General features: G+C 47.4%; 2 protein-coding genes across 6 annotated transcripts in view; one reads left to right on the top strand and one right to left on the bottom strand.

Annotated features, from left to right (window-relative positions):
- The window catches only part of DOCK1 (dedicator of cytokinesis 1), a 543,687-nt gene that overhangs the window by 253,281 nt on the left and 272,601 nt on the right, over positions 1 to 17,805 (bottom strand). The gene's annotated exons all lie outside the window — the stretch shown is intronic.
- The window catches only part of INSYN2A (inhibitory synaptic factor 2A), a 60,660-nt gene continuing 50,264 nt past the window's right edge, over positions 7,410 to 17,805 (top strand). For both annotated transcript variants that reach the window (XM_035269475.3, XM_002756710.6), the window contains exon 1: positions 7,410 to 7,549. The gene's annotated coding sequence lies outside the window, so the exon portion shown is untranslated. The remainder of the gene's footprint in view (positions 7,550 to 17,805) is intronic.

Below are 17,805 nucleotides of genomic sequence, written 5' to 3'. Positions count from 1 at the left end.
TCCACTTCCTGGGAGCCTGGCATGAGCAGTTAACACTGTTGGTCAGAATCTGTCCTCTGGTTGCATTAAACAGGAGTGGACTTGAATCCAGGCTCCAGCCCTTCCTAGCTGTGTGACCTTGGAGAGATCACTTACATTCTCTGATCCACATATGTGAAGAGAGTTTACCAGTAACAAGCTCACAGTTACCTGGTAAGAACCAAAGTACATAACCCACAACGAACCAAGTACCTGGCACCCTGGAGGCACACAACCAAAGTGGAGCATCATTCTCATTAAAGTCTCATATTCAGTCAGGGGTTGGGGGAAGAAAAAGGTGGAACAAGGAGGCTTCCATTTTCCTCACCTTCCCCTTTACTCCATCCCTCTTCCATGCCTGTGGAACCTAAGGCGGCGATGGAGGCCAAACAAGGAAGTTCCTACACCACCCAGCTGGGAGAAGACTCCAGGCATCCCTGCAGCAGCCGCTTGAAGAAGTCTTCTGTGGGCCGGATGCGGTGCCTCACACCTGTAATCCTAGCACTTTGCAAAGCCTAGGTGGGTGGATTATTTGAGGTCAAGAGTTCAAGACCAGCCTGACCAACATGGTGAAACCTCGTCTCTACTACAAATACAAAAATTAGCTATAGTGGTACACAGGTGTAGTGGGGTATACACCTGTAATTCCAGCTACTCGGGAGACTAAGGCAGGAGAATTGCTTGAACCTGGGAGGCGGAGGTTGCAGTGAGCCAAGATTGTACCACTGCATTCCAGCCCGGGTGACAGAGCAAGACTCCATCTCTATTAGAAAAAGAAAGAAAAAGAAAAGTAAAGTAAAGAAAAAAGAAGAATCATGAGGCCAACAGATCAAGACCATCTTGGTCAACATGGTGAAACCCCGTCTCTACTAAAAATACAAAAAATTAGCTGGGCATGGTGGTGTGTGCCTGTAATCCCAGCTACTCAGGAGGCTGAGGCAGGAGAATTGCCTGAACCCGGGAGTCAGAGGTTGCAGTGAGCCGAGATAGTGCCATTGCACTCCAGCCTGGGTAACAAGAGCGAAACTCTGTCTCAAAAAAAAAAAGAAAAAGAAAAAGAAGAAAAGGAAAGAAAAGAAAAGAAAAAAAGAAAAGGAAGGTAAAGAAAAGAAATGGCAAAAACAAGCCTTGTGCATCAGGGCAGAAGGCCTGGGAAGGGCAGCCAGCAGTCCCAGTACCAGCACAGAGCGTTGACGGGCAGGAAGCTCAATTGTGAAATCCATTCTAACCCTTTCCTGTCCTAGTTCTGTTCGGTTTTTGTTTTTGTTTTTTTTTGAGTTGGAGTCTCACTCTGCCGCCCAGCCTGGAGTACAGTGGTGTGATCTTGGTTCACTGCAACCTTCACCTCCCTGGTTCAAGTGATTCTCCTGCCTCAGCCTCCTGAGTAGCTAGGATTACAGGTGTGCACTACCATGCCTGGCTAGTTTTTATAATTTTAGCAGAGATGAGGTTTCACCATGTTGGCCAGGCTGGTGTCGAACTCCTGAGCTCAAGTAATCTGCCTGCCTTGGCTTCCCAAAGTGCCGGGATTACAAGCATAAGCCACCACGCCCGGCCACCTCCTGCCCTAGTTCTGATCAGAAGTGTTACTCTCTGCCCTGGGCATGTTAGCCACTTTATGAGAAGCTGGCTTCAGCAGGCTCACTGAGACTGGTGGCCTCACCAGCAAGGATTAAGACAAGCCCATGAGCCATCTACCTGTGCTGAAGAGGCTGGCTCCCCGGTGATGAGAACAGGATAGTAAGAACCCTACAGATACTAGCACCCAAGACTGACCAAATAATGGTCAACAAAATAAAGGGTTTCTGTTCAACTCTTCAGAAGTCCAACTAAAGGAAAGGAGAGGCTGCAGCTGGGAGGAGAAAGCCTTGGGGTTTGCTGAGAGCCCTGAAAATGAGATAGTGAGAGGAGAGTCAGAGTGCACAGCTGCTCCTCCGCATTCCCATACATCGCTGCCTCCACTGCAGGAAGCATTAAAATATAAAACCTAGAGCCACTTCATTCTCTTTCAAAAGGAAAACCTTCCATTCCTGTGGATAAATTAGATTCACAACGATGCATCGTAGACAGCCAGGGATCTCAACTAGTCCTCAGGACGTTCAGGTTTTCCAAAACAAATTCGTATTTCAGAACAATAAACCATCTCTAGTTTCTTATCACGAAAGGAAAAGAAGGCCCGAGGAGTGGTGTGTCCCTTCAGCATGGACCAGCACCTCAGAAACAGCTCTGGTTCCCACCAGAAGGAAACACGCACGGCTCAGCTGCCAGGAAAGTGGAAGAGCCACGGGCTCTTTACACAAAGCTAAGCCAGAAATAAGCCCAGAAAGAGAAGAGTAAGGGCTCGAGCAGAATATAACAAGGGGAATGATACAGAAAGCCTTCCTGCAGGGCTTCTCGGCAGAAAAGGAGGCCCCACTGGGGCAACCTTCAGCACGGTGTCAGTCTTGTTCTTGAAAGACAAGGCTAAAGTGTCCCCATGTGACTGATCTCAACCCTACGGGTCTAAGGCAGTGTGAGCTACTTTTTCCTCGCAGGCGTTGAGCACTGGCTGATCTGCTACCACAGTTTCTGAACTGTCAGGTGCAACCTGCCCATCACAGACTTCGGTTTGGCTCATCTAAGAGTCCCTTTGGAATCTGAAGATGCCTAAGACCTTAGGACCACAGCAACTCCATTTTGAGTGAAGGCTTGGAAAATGAGGCTGGGATTTGCTGGTCTGCATTCTCAGAAAGTTAGGCATTCCTCATCTCTAGATGTTTAAGGTTAAGGGAACAAATTGATGATGTTTACTAAACAGACCCAGGCTTGGGAGTGTCCTATTATCCCAATGTCTTGAGAACAAAGGCATTTCTAATTTTGCCTTAAAGATAGTAATCTTGGGCCAGGGTGTCTCACACCTATAATCCTAGCACTTTGGGAGACCGAGATGGGTGGATTGCCTGTGCTCAGGAGTTCAAGACCAGCCTGGGCAACATGGTGAAACCCCATATCTACTAAAATACAAAAAATCAGCCGAGCGTGGTTGCGGGCACCTGTAATCCCAGCTACTCAGGAAGCTGTGGCACGAGAACTGCTTGCATGTAAGAGGCAGAGGTTGCAGTGAGCTGACATCGTGCCACTACACTCCAGCCTGGGCAACAAAGCGAAACTGTCTCCAAAAATAAATAAATAAATAAATATTGATTCTTGCAAAATACAATAATGAAGAAAATGAATCCTTTATCACAAACCCTTGTAGCAGAGCTCCCCATACACATGAGTATTGTACCCTGGGAAGATGGGTTCCTCCTCTTACTTTTGGGAATGTCCCACTCTGTCTATGGAGTCACTGTTCTTCTCTACTTTACTCTCTTAATAAACTTGCTTTTACTTTGTACTGTGGATTTGCCCTGAATTATTTCTTGTGTGAGAGCCAAGAACCCTCTCTTGGGATCTGGATCAGGACCCCTTTCCCGTAACAAAGATATGAGACAGGAAAAATCATGTCTGTATGAACACTGTCATAGGTGCATCAGAGAGTTGGGAGAGCAGGTGTTTCATCAGCAGCCTCCCAAAGGAAGTCCTGCTGTGCAGCTAACCTGGAGGTTCCTCTTTAGCAGTTGCTAGTTTGGAGACACTTCTCTCTTCTCCTACCTTGCAGATTGGGTAGGACAGGATACAGGTTAATCGCACTGACAGATATGCTGGTTCACTGAGGGATGAGGATTATTGGGGAGCATGCCTCTGGACACTGCAATGACACAGTGATCACGCACAGACAAAGGGGGTCACACTGAGACAGAAAACTTCTCCATGAATTTCTATATATGTAGAACTGCATAAGCAACTAGTGCAAGAGACAGAACAATCCAGCACCAATGAAGGTGCCGTGGGCCTGGGTAATGAGCGCCTCAAAGGTAACCCCCATTCTGATATTTTCCACCATTGACAACTTTGTCGCATTCTTGGACTTCATCTGAATGGAATCATGTGATAAATACTTAGTGCCTGGCTTTCTTCGTTCTGTACACCTTTGTATATGTCCTCCATGCTAATGCATGCAACAGTAGTTAGTGTGCTTTTTCGTTGCTGTCTAGTATTCTACTATATGAAGAACCAAGAAATCTTTATCTACTGTTGAATGGTATTCGGCTTACTTCTCGTTTGGAACAAATATAGATAAACCTGCTATGAACATTCTTGAACATCTCCGACTTGTACATTCTTGACTTTTTAATGTGGAAATTGGGATCTCAAACTTACTATACCGTAGGGTTGGAATTCCAGCAATTCTTTGTAGAACCCCTGCACAATTCCAAGAAGCAGGCAATAGAAGAGAGACTTGGATAGTTTGCTTAGTTAGCTGTCCTGAACTTTCCTTTATTTTTATTCCTCTGCTTTTAGGAAATCCCACTTGAAAAGTAACTATTTTCCCCTTTTGCAAGTCTATCTTTTTCGATGTAAATCTTAGGCAAAATACAAAAAGCCAACACCAATTGATTCCTAAAATTAATCTATCAGGTTTCACTTTTTTTTCCCTGAGGAAGCTGAGCATATCGACTCATTTTAGACCCTAAAAATATGTATCCATTCCACCTATTTAAAAAAATGCAATAGGGATCCGTGGGCAGGAAGATGGCTGAAACTCCCTCCCCCCAGCCAGCCCCAGCATGGTGCTTGTTTTAAAGCCTGGAGCATGATGACACACACCTCACCCATGTGGAATATCTCTCCAGAGCCAAGGGTAAGGTGAGGCAAGCTTCATCAATATTTTGATTTGTAATACTGAAGACATGGACTTATGACAATACATATATAGTTTCTTACCTCAAAAAAAAAAAAAAAGACAGGATGCCAATGATTTCAATAGACTCAGCAAAACAACTTAAGTCTACTAGACAATTGAACAACTCTAAGCAGTCCTGATGATGCTACAAAGTTCCGTTAAACTCTACTCTTCATGTAAGTGGATTTTCTAACCTGCCAATTACCGCTTTCCAATTTCTTTCTGGAGTTACACATCATGCGAATCTCAGATAGCACTGTCCTTGGAGCTGCTTTCTCGCCAGCTCACAGTGCCACCTGTGGCTGAGCTCTGCCTTGCCGTGATGCATTTATGTTGACCTGTTTTCACTCTCGGCCCCGGAAAACTTCAGCCTTCTGATACTACCGGCCCAATGTCCCTGTTTCTTGGCAGCTTAATTTACAGTCACATGTTTAAAAGACTGAAGGCGGATTTCAATTTTATGGGTTACTAATAAAGTAAGATTCACTGAAGTTGCCCAGACCACTGAGAAAATTACTAGAGCTCACAGTTGCAACAATACATCCTCAAGGGAGGACGCTGGAGGGTGGCACCCTCTCCTAGCTGGTTCTAAACGTTCCCAACTCCTATTCCCTTCCCAGGCCCCATCCAGGCGAAAGAAGAAACTGCAGTTTCCAAGCTGCTCACACATAACTAAGCATCTCTTTCCAGCCAGCTCCCAACAGCCTCCTTGGTCAGCTAGAAAATCAGGCTTGGGGGATCTGAGTTAAGAAGGACAATAACAAGGGTGAGGTGGGCAAAGTTTGGATCCACAGGCTCAGGACTCCCGTTCTGGGAATATCTGGATCCCCAAGGCTGGCAAAATTGTATCCCAAAGGATGCTACGGGGTAAGAGGGAAACAGATGACATTTTAGATTTTTTTCTTCTGGAACGTCTGGACACACTGCCCAAAGCATCCACATACAGATAAGGTATTTCGTATAAAGCCATTTACAAGAAAACAGACACTCTGTAAGGCAGTGCTAGGCTCAGTTCAGTTCAGTGAAAAAGCAATGGCTTGGCCACCAGCACAGGGCTGGTGCTGGGTGCAGGGACTCAGGGAGGTACAGCAAGAGAGGTCTCACTGCCTACTCATGTGTCTGGAGAGGTGGGTGGGTGAAAGGACTTTCCGTTTGTCTTCCCAATGCACTCTCCAAAGCCTGTCTCTTCCCTGGGATTCACCACTTCTCTGTCCTTTACTGAGAAACAGACTAATAAATGTGCCTCCTTACATTTTATATTACGTTCTAGGAGCAAATCCAGGGGGCCAAGAGCCTGCACTCGGCTGGCTACTTGGTCTCTGGCTCAGGTCCCAGGGCCTGCCAGGCACCAGAGCAGACCCTGGTTCTGCAGCTCTGAGCTCAGAACACCCAATATTCTTTGCTGGGTGGAAAGTTAAGGGCGGGGATAGTTCCCTATGCAACCTAGGTCTTTTCCTCCTGAAGAGAATTCTACTCTGCCCCAAACGAACTCAGCTGTGCGCCCTGTGGCTTCTGCTGGTGGGTGGTGTGTGCTCTGGAGAAGGGTAGGGTTCCTGGCTAGGAGTGGCAGTGGCGCCGGCTCTGGAGTGTCCCTAAATGTCAACACGCAACATTACTAGGCAGGCCCTCCCACTTCAGTCCTGAGGCCACTCACAGGACTTCCTGTCCCCATGTAGAGGGGCTGACACCAGGTTGGAGCCGGCACTGAAAGGATCCCCGAATCCCTACTTCTACAAGGCAGCACCCGCAGGTGAGGGGCCAGGCGCCTGGGCTACCCCCACCCGTCGCTCCTGGCTTCCCAAAGCCACGCCAGAGCAGGCAGCCATGCAGCAGGGTCCCCAGCGACCCCCCAACCCTGAGAGAACACACGGAGTCCCCCGCCCGCCAGCTGCTCCGGAGGCGGCTCCAGGGTAGACTCAACAAGTTCCCGGGGCTGCGCAGCGCCGCCTGCAGCCCAGAAATCCGGAGGACGCGCCGCGGTGAAGCCCCGCGCGCAGGCAGCAGCCGGCGGCAGCTCTTTCCACCACCACCTCCTCCTCCTCCCCCCCCCCTCCTCCTGCTCCTCCTCTGGCTCCGGCAGCGGCGGCGGGAGGGGGCTCCTCCACTCCGTCCGGATCCCCCACCCCACGCAAGCAGCCCGGCCCCGCACCGCCCTCGCCCCACCCCCGCCCCGCGGGGCCCGGGGCTCCGCCCGCCTCGGTGCCAGCCGGGCGCACAGGCGGCAGGCACGCGGCTCCGGCGCCCTCGCCTCTGGCCGCCAGGCTCCGCGGAGTAGCTGGGACCTGGAGTGGCGGCAAGGACTTCCCTCCTGCCCCCTCCCCCGCTCCGCCCCCGCCTCCTGGCCCTGGCTCTGAGATCTCGCCGAAGACAATTGCAGTAAATGAGGACATCGGAGGAGCGCGAAGCCGGGTGGCTGTGGCTGGCTCCGCCGCGCCGCGAGCGAGCGAGCGCGCGGGCGTCCCCGGAGCCGGCCGAACCGCTGCCTCCCCGCGCGCGTCGCTGAGCGGGGCCGGAGGGACGCGAGCTGCGGCGCGGGGGGCGGCCGGGCCAGGAGGGCCGGGCCGGCGGCGGTGGAGGGGGCGGGCAGCGGGCGCGCAGCCGGCCAAGTCCCCGGAGCCGAGCCTTCCTCCGCGCGAGCCCGGCGAGTCCGGCCGCGGATGCCCTGCCCGGAGTGCTCCGTGCCGCGCCAGGCTTGCCAGAGTCCGCGGCGAGACATGCCCGAGCCAGGCACTGCCCCGACCTCGACTTATCTGTAAGCAGCGAAAGGTAAGCGAAGCCCCGCGCGCCCTCCTCCTGCGCCCCGGCGCCCGCCGCACTTGGCCGCTGGCGGAGCACTGCTCGGACTGGCGCCGACCCCGGCTCGGGCGCACGCACTCGCCCCAAACCCGCTTGGTGGGGAGACTTGGCAGCTCCCGGGGCCGGGACACCCCGGTGCAGCCAGGAGCGGACCCGGCGCGGGCGCGGGCGTGGGCGGTGGGCGAGGTTACGCAACTGCATCTGGCGCGGCCGGGTCGCCGAGGGGCGTCTGGCAACTTTGGCGACGTCAGGGAGGAGCGGGGCTGCGCCTCTGCGATGTCGGTTCCAGACAAACGCCACAGCTTCGTGAGCGCCCAACAACCCTAGCCAGGCAGCACTGGGGGATCCGGGGGCGGCCGTCTCCCCGGAACGTTTCGAGGCTTAAAGTATTTTCCAAACTAAAGCGCCCTGGAAAGTATGGCTGATTAACTTCGCGGGGAGGGGGGATGAGTTGGAGCAGAGAGGCCCTGACGCCGGCCGCTGAGGAGAGGCACGAGCAGTAGCGAAGGCAGATGCCCACGTGAAATGCCAGCCTCCTCCACTCACTGGGGTTGGCACCTTCCCGGGGCTGCGGGCTGGGGTCGGCGCCCGCGGGACTTCCGGGTGCCTGGCATCCCGAGTCAGGCCGGGACAGGCGTGGGAAACCAACCAACGCTGCAGATCTAAGCAGAGGGCGAGCTGGCGGGCGAGCGCAGGAGGGAGGAGGGAGCCCGCGGGCTGCCCAGTGCTGGGGCAGAGCCTGGAGCCCAAAGTCAAGAGCGAGAGCCTGCCTCTTGCTGGTTCACGCTCTGGGCTCCAGACTGACGTCCCCACTGCTTGGATAAAGAGCCGCTCCCTGTGACCTCAGCATTCTACTACCCAAAAATAAGCCACAGGGAGAGGGAGCCAGTGATAAGCAGATGCCAGGAGTGGGGGAGGAGAGGTACCTCTAGAGTAAATAGGAGAGAAAATGGGTGCGTTTTGCTTATCTACAACTCAGGGGTCCCACCGGGACCCCTCTCCTGTTGTTGGTCTGTGCTTGGGGGGCTGGACGCCCTCTGGGCCCCTGCGCCAGAAGCAGCAGCGAAGCGGTTTACTTTGACCTTGTCTGCTTAGGCGCTGAAATTCTGCGGAAGCATCCCGAGGTGAAACGGCAAGAGTGGGAAGGAACTTTGGGGGAGCCCTGCCTTGGCTGGGAAGCCGAGCGATGATTTCAGAAGACTACAGCTCAGGCTAGCCCAGGGTAGGGGGTCTGTGCACTTGAAGGCTTTTCCCTGAACGAAGACTAGCTAGAGGGTTACCTTTACATACCCAAGTGCCGGGACCGTCACGGTGACTGCGCTGGCTGTAGACTTGATTAAAAAATATCACCCACAAGACCCAGGCCATTTCCCAAAGTAGTACATACATGAAAATGATACAGCCCTTATTAAGCTTACGCTACAGCAAGTTACCGTCATTTCACTATGCAGAGGCTGAAGGTGCTGGTTTTTACGATTCACATTGTGCTATTTCCTACACTCATATCCTGTTGAATGTTACTTTCGAAAGTTAATATTTATCTCTGCAATTTGTTTGCAAGAATGATTAGCAAACATGCACAAGGACCTCAAAGGAAAAACGGAAGTCCTGCCATCTGCATGCCTCACCAGATATTACTAATTTACTATCCATGTTTACTACTTACATTAGATGGCACTGCTCCTCACGACGGTTTTATTAGAGGCGCATTTGGGGAAGAAAAAAAAAGGTCTAGCACAGTTATCACTAATTGCATGATTTTGCATAAATTACGTTAGCCATGGAGAGTTTTGTTTTCTTCACTAAATTCATTTTGTTTAAAAGATTGAAGAATTCAGTGTCTTTAGCTAAATGAAAGACTTTTTCCTAAAGACAAGATGCCCTTGAAAAGCTCAATATGCCTTTAAACTTATTGCAGTTGACATGACTTTCTATTTTATCATTGTGATGAAGACTTTGAGCTTTTACGTAAATCGGGCCCTTTATCCGATTAAGAAACAGAACTACTGGTTAAGAAACAGGCTAAGAAGGCAAAAGCTGGGAAGCTCCAGGGCTGCACAAGGAGCTTTCTGCAAGCTCTCTGGGAAGCTGGGTACTCAATGACTCAGTTGACTTTGGGGGCTTCTCTGTTTTGCAAGGTTGTTTCCCCTGTGGCAGGAAAGGGAATTTTTGTCATTTGTTTCTCCCTCTGTAGGGAATAATTTTTAAATAAATCAATAAATAAGAGAAAGACTTGTACGTGAAAGGCATTCATCTACAAGGAAGACTCCTACACATTGAAGTAAGCAGTCCAAAAATCAAAATGATTTTTAGAAATAACAGTGGATCACAGCTGAGCAGCAGGACAGACCCGCTCATGCAGATGTTTGTATTCTCTTGTTCGCACCCACCTATGGCTATGTCATTTAGAGACACAAACACTGAACTCTGGAATATGAGAAGCGGGTAACTTACGCTTCTCAGAGGCTCATGATACAGAAATGATCACAGCTACATCCCAAAACAGCAGTTCTGTGGTCATTCACATAGGAAGGCAGTGACAGATTCACCAGGGATTTTTATGCACGTCAAGGATGCTGTTTAACCCCTTTGTAGCACCCAAGAAGCTCAGTCAGGAAGGCAGGCAAATTCTACATACTTGAGGCAAACCCCCATCATTCTGGGAATGTGAGGTCATAAAAACTCCCCAGAGAAAACCAGTGTCACTGTCATTTTAAATAGACCTTCATAAATGTGAAGAACCACCTCCCCTCCCCACCATAATTCCACTGAGAGCTACATTCCCCAACAGAAATTAGCTGGCATGATTTACAAAGCAGATCCTTTTCTGTCTCCTCACATATTTGATTTTAATATTTCATAACATTATGGAATGACTTCAATATTTTAAAGCAAAATTCAATATGATTGATATTACATGACGACACTTTCATTACCATGAAATTCTCATACAAACATTTAGAGAAGTCTTTATCCAATACTGGAGCTAACCTATGATACGTATGTAGTGAAACTTCGTTAACTTTTCATCAGTTTATTTAAAATATACATTGTTCTTATACATGAAGGACAGAATACAGACTTGCAGGAAGTAAACGGGGCCCTTGACGGGACTGCTGGAAACAGCTGTTTGGTCAATGTCACATGTTAACACTAAGACATAAAGGTATAGGTTTGAACCTTTAGACCATGTGTGATAATGTGTCTGTTTCAGATCCTGAAGGCGCTAACTAAGGTATCTCCAGGCAACCAAGGATCTAGCCTCTCACAGTGAGAAAAACCGTAACTTCAGAGACATTTCCTGGTTCCAAATTCAAGTCCGTTCAGACACCCCTCTACTGTAAGTCACAGGATTTTCGGAGTGCATTTGAGTCATATGTACTTCAGACGTTATTCAAATCATAATGAATGAGCTGAGGGACTTTGAGGTGTACACAGATGTTATCAGATGACAAACCACTATCTGAACAAAAACAAAACATTCTAACCTCATAACTGCGTGTCTTTCTGCTTGAGTATATATTCCCAGCTCTAATTGGGACTGAAAGAAAATTAGCTTGAATGTAGAATAGCAGTTATTAGGGACGAGCAGGAATTATGTTTCTAAATTACTCTATAAACCTTTTGGCTAAACAACATATTTCAAAGGGATTTGGAAATAACTCTATCCAAAGTCACTATTTGTGAATACTGATTTTATAGAGTATGGAACTGTTTATTCAAAGCATTGCACATCCATAGACATGTTTTCTTTACCGAACCATCCTGCTGTTAGAAGTTTGAGCAAGAAAAGAAAGAGATGCTTACATCTCTGCACAGCATATATTCATATCAATTATGCTATTCTAACCAATAGAATGGTGAAGAAACAAAAAAATCATAACAGCGTATCAAAATTCTTATTAAAGTTTATATTCCCACTTAATATGGAAAATTACAAGTCAGTCCATAATAATCTAGCCTTGGGCCTTAAATGAAATGCAGTAAAGCACAACATAGCAGAGACATGGGAAGGAGGCTGCAGAATGCTGAAAATACTACAGGTAGCCTTGCAAATAAAAGTTGCTCTCACTCCATCTCGGTAGAGATGATCACAGCTATATCCCAAAGCAGCAGTTCTATGGACAGGCACATCCCAGACAGAAAGAGGAAAAAGGGCAGGCTGATGGTATGAGGGCCTTTATACCGCTGTTCAGGTGAGGAAGCAACATGGCGGGTATAGCATACTCACTGCCAACCTTAATGAAACGGAGCAATCTTTGTGTTTCTAGCTCATTCCACTGGTCATGTAGGTTCTCTCACCCTTGTTCTTCTTTAGGAAGGATACTGTATTTCTTAATTGCCCTTCTTTATGTTTTTAAAAAATCTTTTAAAAGATTTTATGTGTACTTAGTTAGATTCTAAATACCTCTTATTACCTGTATCTTGTACAATGAAATCTGCTTATTTTTGTAGTAAGTGATTTTAGCATCCTTAAAAGCATAGCAAAGATATGAAACCTGGGATTTTTAAATAAGGCAAGCATAAAGAAGGTAGTTGGATATGCAGATGGCTTTGTTCGGAAAGGACTTCTGATTTGTGGATATGTACTGAGCTGTTGCAGCAGGGGCCAAGGCAATGTGTAAGGTATTACAAGACTAAGTGAGAGGTCTCCAAGAAGGTCAAGTCCAGGAGAAAGGGAGGAAGTGGCAAGCAAGTAGCAGGAGCCTAGAGACTCCCCCAGGAAGAATCAGGATAGGGGTTATAGGGACAGAGGGATGCCCTGGGTGACTTCATGGGTGATGCTTGAAGTTGGACTTCCTAGAGCTTAAGCCAAGTGGTAGGGAACTCCGGGCTACGGACTGGTATGGGAAAGGTGAGAAGTGACCTTTGGCACAGGTTGAGGTGCTGGGATCAGACAGCGGAGGCACAGTTTGAAGTCAGTTTGACGTCCTCTGTTGATGTTTTAAACAAGAATGTATATTCCCAGGAGTTTAAGGCGGTATAACTAGAGGCAAACCAGAGGAGCTGGAAACCAGTTGAGAAGGTGTCACAGGTGAGAATGAGCTGGTCCCAGTGGCACTGGGATGTAAATTAGGTGGCAGCTATGAGAAAAACCTTCTGAGAGGCAAGTCTTTGTAACGTGGCATGACAGAAAGAAGGGCCAGCAAGGCGGTGGGGGATTTTAATGGAAACAGAAATCTGGGGGCCAGCAGGAACAGGGGGAAAGATAGGATTTCTATTAAATATTTGAGTATGAATTTTCAACTGGAAATATTATTTTTAAAAACAAGTCTTTCCTTATTTCCTACCTCCTAGAATGTCTATGAGAAATACATTCAAATAGGAGAAAAATGGACGAAGGATTCACAAATCAAATCCTTACATGACTAAGCACAGTACTATCTATAACGGGTGCTTAATATGTATCTAATGAGGCTACTAACGCAAACCTAGTCAGCGATTTGGCTACGGACTCAGGGAATCCTGACTGGGAAACGATTGTTTTCTTCCATTTCCAGTTGTACTTTTTTTGTACAGTGGGAATTAAAGGAAACTCTGTGAGAAGGCAGCAAGAAAGAAGACGGCTTCCAGGGGTGAAGAGTCCTAATGTCCAGCTATGCAGTGTTAAGAAAAGAAAAAAAGCACCAAAGGGTTGGGTTCTTTCCCACCAAACTCAGCCGCAGCAATTCCTTTGCTAAAAATTCAATTGGGTAGAAGTTGAATTTTTAGAGAATGTCTTTGAAATTAGTGACCTGGTATTAGGGAAAAAGAAGCAAATGAGGAGAACTGAGAAAATATATCTCACTGCAGTCAGACAGATTAACGTTCTTATAACCTAAATGCTGACATTTTGGGTTAAAAGTTTTCACCAGATCTTCACACCCCCCCAAAAAAAGAAAAACCTGGAGAGTTCATTGGGAAAGCATGAGAGAACTAGACGTCTGTCTCTCTTAGCCTTAACCTCACATCTCAATTTGACATCGTGACATCAACTTCATTGATCTCTGTGCCAGACCCATCAATTTATCATTTTAAAAATCAGTGACAGAACTGCACAAAGACGTTCTCTTTTTTCCTTGCGTAAATCACACTGCACAAAGTGTCCACTTCACCGTGAGCTTGAGACTCCCATAGCTTAATGTGTCATGTGCAAATGTGGTGTGTGAAATTAAAATGCTGAAAATATATTTTTCACTTTCAAACCATAGTTTTCATTTGACGTCTTGCCCAGTGATAACTACATTTCTCAATTATTCTTTTGTGTTTTTTTTTGAGGCGGAGTTTCACTCTTGTTACCCAGGCTGGAGTGCAATGGCGTGATCTCGGCTCACCGCAACCTCCGCCTCCTGGGTTCAAACAATTCTCCTGCCTCAGCCTCCTGAGTAGCTGGGACTACACGCGCGCACCACCATGCCCGGCTAATTTTTGTATTTTTAGTAGAGATATTCTTTTTGTCTTAATGGTAGTTGTTAGGTCAGTGGCTTCACTGAAGTCATTCACACCCTTGTTTGATTGTGCTTGCTATTTATATTTGTCTTGCTGTAGAGTATTTATTCTGAGTGTACTTCTACTTTATTTATTGTGTCTATCAGATTTGCCCATGTGGCAAAGACACTCAGGGCGAGGCTGAATGATAGAAGTCAGCAGGTGGCTGGACACTGGACCCGTGGACAGAGAGCCCAGTCTCATTGGCAGGGTTGGCCCCACACTGCACTGGGCAGGATCCACTACCGAGTGAGTGGCAGAGACTGAACCCCAGCTCATTCCTAGTAATCATGTAAATTCCACATGGAAGCATCAGTTCTAACTCTGTATCTGAAGAGTCAGTGACAGTGACCACTGGCAAAGGTAGCTTTAAAGTATAAGTCTAAGACAACCGCACAGTTTTTAATCAGCCATTCAGGGTTGGAACATTCTGGCGGTGATTCTCAAGCTTGTGTCTCTTAAGTTGTGCGTCTATCCAGTATCATCCACATGAACAACGCATCCCTAAGTGTGTCATCCTTGTCCATGTCCACTTCATCACCAGGGCCAGGTACTGAGAGTCTCCTAGGAGCTGACCTCCTGAGCCCTAACCCAGCTCTCAGGAGTGCAGCCTAGTGGTGAGAGAACAGGCTCCAGGCCAGGCTGCCCTCCTTTGCCCTCCTAGCTCTGCCAGTAACTATCTGTGTGACTGTGGGCATGTGCCTCCACTACCTGTGCCTCGGTTTCCCCATTTTTGTTAAAAAATGGTAATTTCTCCTTCAGAGGGTGTGTGGAGAATGGAAAGTCCAGACACACAAAGCACAGACAGTGCCTCGCCTGTGATGGATGTTATAGAAGTGCTACCTCTTCTAATCTTTGCTCTCCCAGGTTCAATCATTTGCCCAGAGTTCTGGGATACTGAGTGGAAAGGAAGGGCCAGAACTCAAAACCAAGAAGTTGGTCTTGAAGACCCAGTTCTTAGGGACTACAGCCAGAAATTAACCATGGTTAGCAAACCATGGCAGAATGTGAAGACCTTGAGCACCGCCCCCTCCGCCACTGCCAATGTATAGAATCCAAAGTTATTGACTGTGCAAAGATTGTCAATGTACTCATGACTGGTCTCAAACTCCAGATCCATGGGTGAAAAGAGCAGCCCCAAGCCATGGAATTCCTAGTAGGGGACAGCATTCTAAATGTTTTGTACCTCCAACTGCAAATATATGTCTATTTTAAAAAGTGTTAATATGCCCTGTTCCTACTCGGGGTCTGCTCAGTGACAATTTACTTGGCGTTTGCCATCCCACAATTAATGGATGTTGTGTAAGACCTATATTTTAAACTGTGACAATGACTGGTCACCAGCTGTCTCCTCGGTGGATCATGAGTCCACCCCATCTACTGGGGCACAGCACAGCCCAGGCAGGCCAGGGCACAGACGTTGTGGGCCTGTGTGGGATCTGCTGGTGATCATCCCAAAGCCTGGCTGATGTCCAGGTTCATTCTAGAAAAAATGGAAGGGGCCCGTCCTCCTTGCTCCCCCATGACATACATTCATTCATTCATTCATTCATTCATCCCTTCATTCAATAAATATTTCTGGGTACTTTTTATATGCCACAAGCTTCTCCAAGCTCTGGGGATACAGCAGGAAGTAGAAGACAACAAGGGGTGAAAGAAATAAAGAAGGCCAGGAGTTCTTTATCGTGGATGCGTTATTAAAATTATCTTAGGTGTTTAAAACAAAACGTGTTTTAAACAGTCTCCATCCCTCAGAAGTTCTGACTAACCTGGACTAGGGTGGAGACCAATATACTTTTTCTTTCTTTCTTCTTGTTTTTTAATGGATTAACTTCCTGGCCTCCAAGTGTGGCATTCGAGGGAACCAGGCTGAAGGATAGAGCCCTGAAGGAAAAATGAATGTTTTTCTCCTTTCTGTGGGAGGACAGCCACCCCCTGGATTTTCTTCTACGTGGCAGGAAATGCTCTCTTTAAAAACCCACACACAAAAACAAAAACAACTTGTAAAAGGTTCCATTTCATCCGCACCTCTGCTCCCCTCCAAAGCTTCAAGAAGGCCAATGCATACAGGGGTCATGTGAGGTTTCGGAAAGATTTATGTTTTCCTTTTAAAGATCTTTTTAAAGTCCGCAGAGAATCATTTCATAGATCATCAGTACTGCTTACTCACTACGATGCTAACTTCTATTCATGAACTACACAGGCTTTTGCTACTGTTCTCTTTCTCTTTTCCATAATCCTTATGAAGTAGCAGGGCGTCTGTTCCAAGGACGTGCTGGAGAGAGAAAAAGATAGAGGCAAACGCAGGAATATACGCTGAAATTGGGACTCTTCATTGAGTTTAACACGTATGTGTTATGTGTTGGGAACTGGAAACTGTGTGATATCCTCCTTCAGGTGCCTGCCTGAGCCTGGACTCTTGTTCTGCCCCAGGGTGAACTGCCATGTTCCCTGCTGCAACTGGCCCTTTAAGAGCAGCCAAAATGCTAGGAGTAGTGGCTGAAAGCCATCAAAATTGTATGTGCCTGATTCAAGGGAATAGCCCACAGATGTCCCACAGCTGACCTGGATTGACGCTCCAGCACATAGCCCCTTCACCTTGTGTGTGTGTGCACGCGCATGTGTCTGTAATCTGTCTGTGCATTTCTCTCGATTCACCATTCCCCTAACATTCTCTTCCTCTCTATATACGTCCCTATTTCCCTTTTCCTTCCTGTCCACGTTCATCTCAATGGATAAGAGCAGTGTGGCATGAGATTTCTAAGTACTGCTTTTCCTTATTTAGTATAATTTTATATTCATTGTTCTCAATTCCAAGAACAGAAAAATGAAAGCTATTTCATTCATATGCTTATGCCCCTCTGGTATGGTTTGGCTCTCTGTCCCCACCCAAATCTCACCTGGAATTGTAATCTCCATAATCCCCATGTGTCAAGGGCAGAACTGGGTGGAGGTATTTGGATTAGGGGGCAGGTTCTCCCATGCTGTTCTTGTGATAGTGAGCAAAATCTCAGGAGATCTGATGGTTTCATAAGTGTCTGGCATTTCCCCTGCTTGCACTCATTCAGTCTGGCCACCTTGTGAAGAAGGTGCCTGCTTCTCCTCTGCCTTCCACCACGATTTTAAGTTTCTTGAGGCCTCCCCAGCAATGCAGATCTGTAAGTCAATTAAACGCCTGTTCTTTATAAATTACCCTGTCTCAGGTATTTCTTCATAGCAGTGTGAGAATGAACTAATGAACCCCTGGAAGTGACTAGACCCAGGGGCATGCCCCAGACCCTCTATCGTGTTTTCGCCTCTGAAAGCCGGTGATTCATCCTCTAGAGCAGATTAGGCAACTGAGTTTAGGAAAGGTGCCATGCTCGAAAACATTGTTACTCCAAGCTATTGAGATTTTTGAATTAAACTCTTCATTTATTTTGCCATATCTTGGGAGACCCAAGAAGAAAGTTGAGTAATAAGAACAAACCTACTGATAATTCCCAGCAAGTCACATTTTCTACAACAGTATGGGGCCCCAATGTACTGCATGATTAAATATGGAACATGTGCCATTTCTGTGCCATCTACTCATTTTTGTGAGTGTGCTGCCATCTCCTTCTCTCCCATCAGCACAGGAAACGTTTGTACAACAACCACTCAAATAGTTATGCCAAAGTTCAGAAGATAAAAATCTCTGGATACGGTTTTACCTCAACTGATGAGACTCCATCCCTTCTCCTTTCCACTCCTCTAATTCCTCTTCATGGTTCAGACTA

This window comes from Callithrix jacchus, chromosome 12 (genome assembly GCF_049354715.1).
Source record: "Callithrix jacchus isolate 240 chromosome 12, calJac240_pri, whole genome shotgun sequence".
Taxonomy (NCBI): Eukaryota; Metazoa; Chordata; class Mammalia; order Primates; family Cebidae; genus Callithrix; species Callithrix jacchus.
The sequence above is the reverse complement of the archived record's forward strand: the minus strand, read 5'-3'. Positions and strand labels throughout refer to the sequence as shown.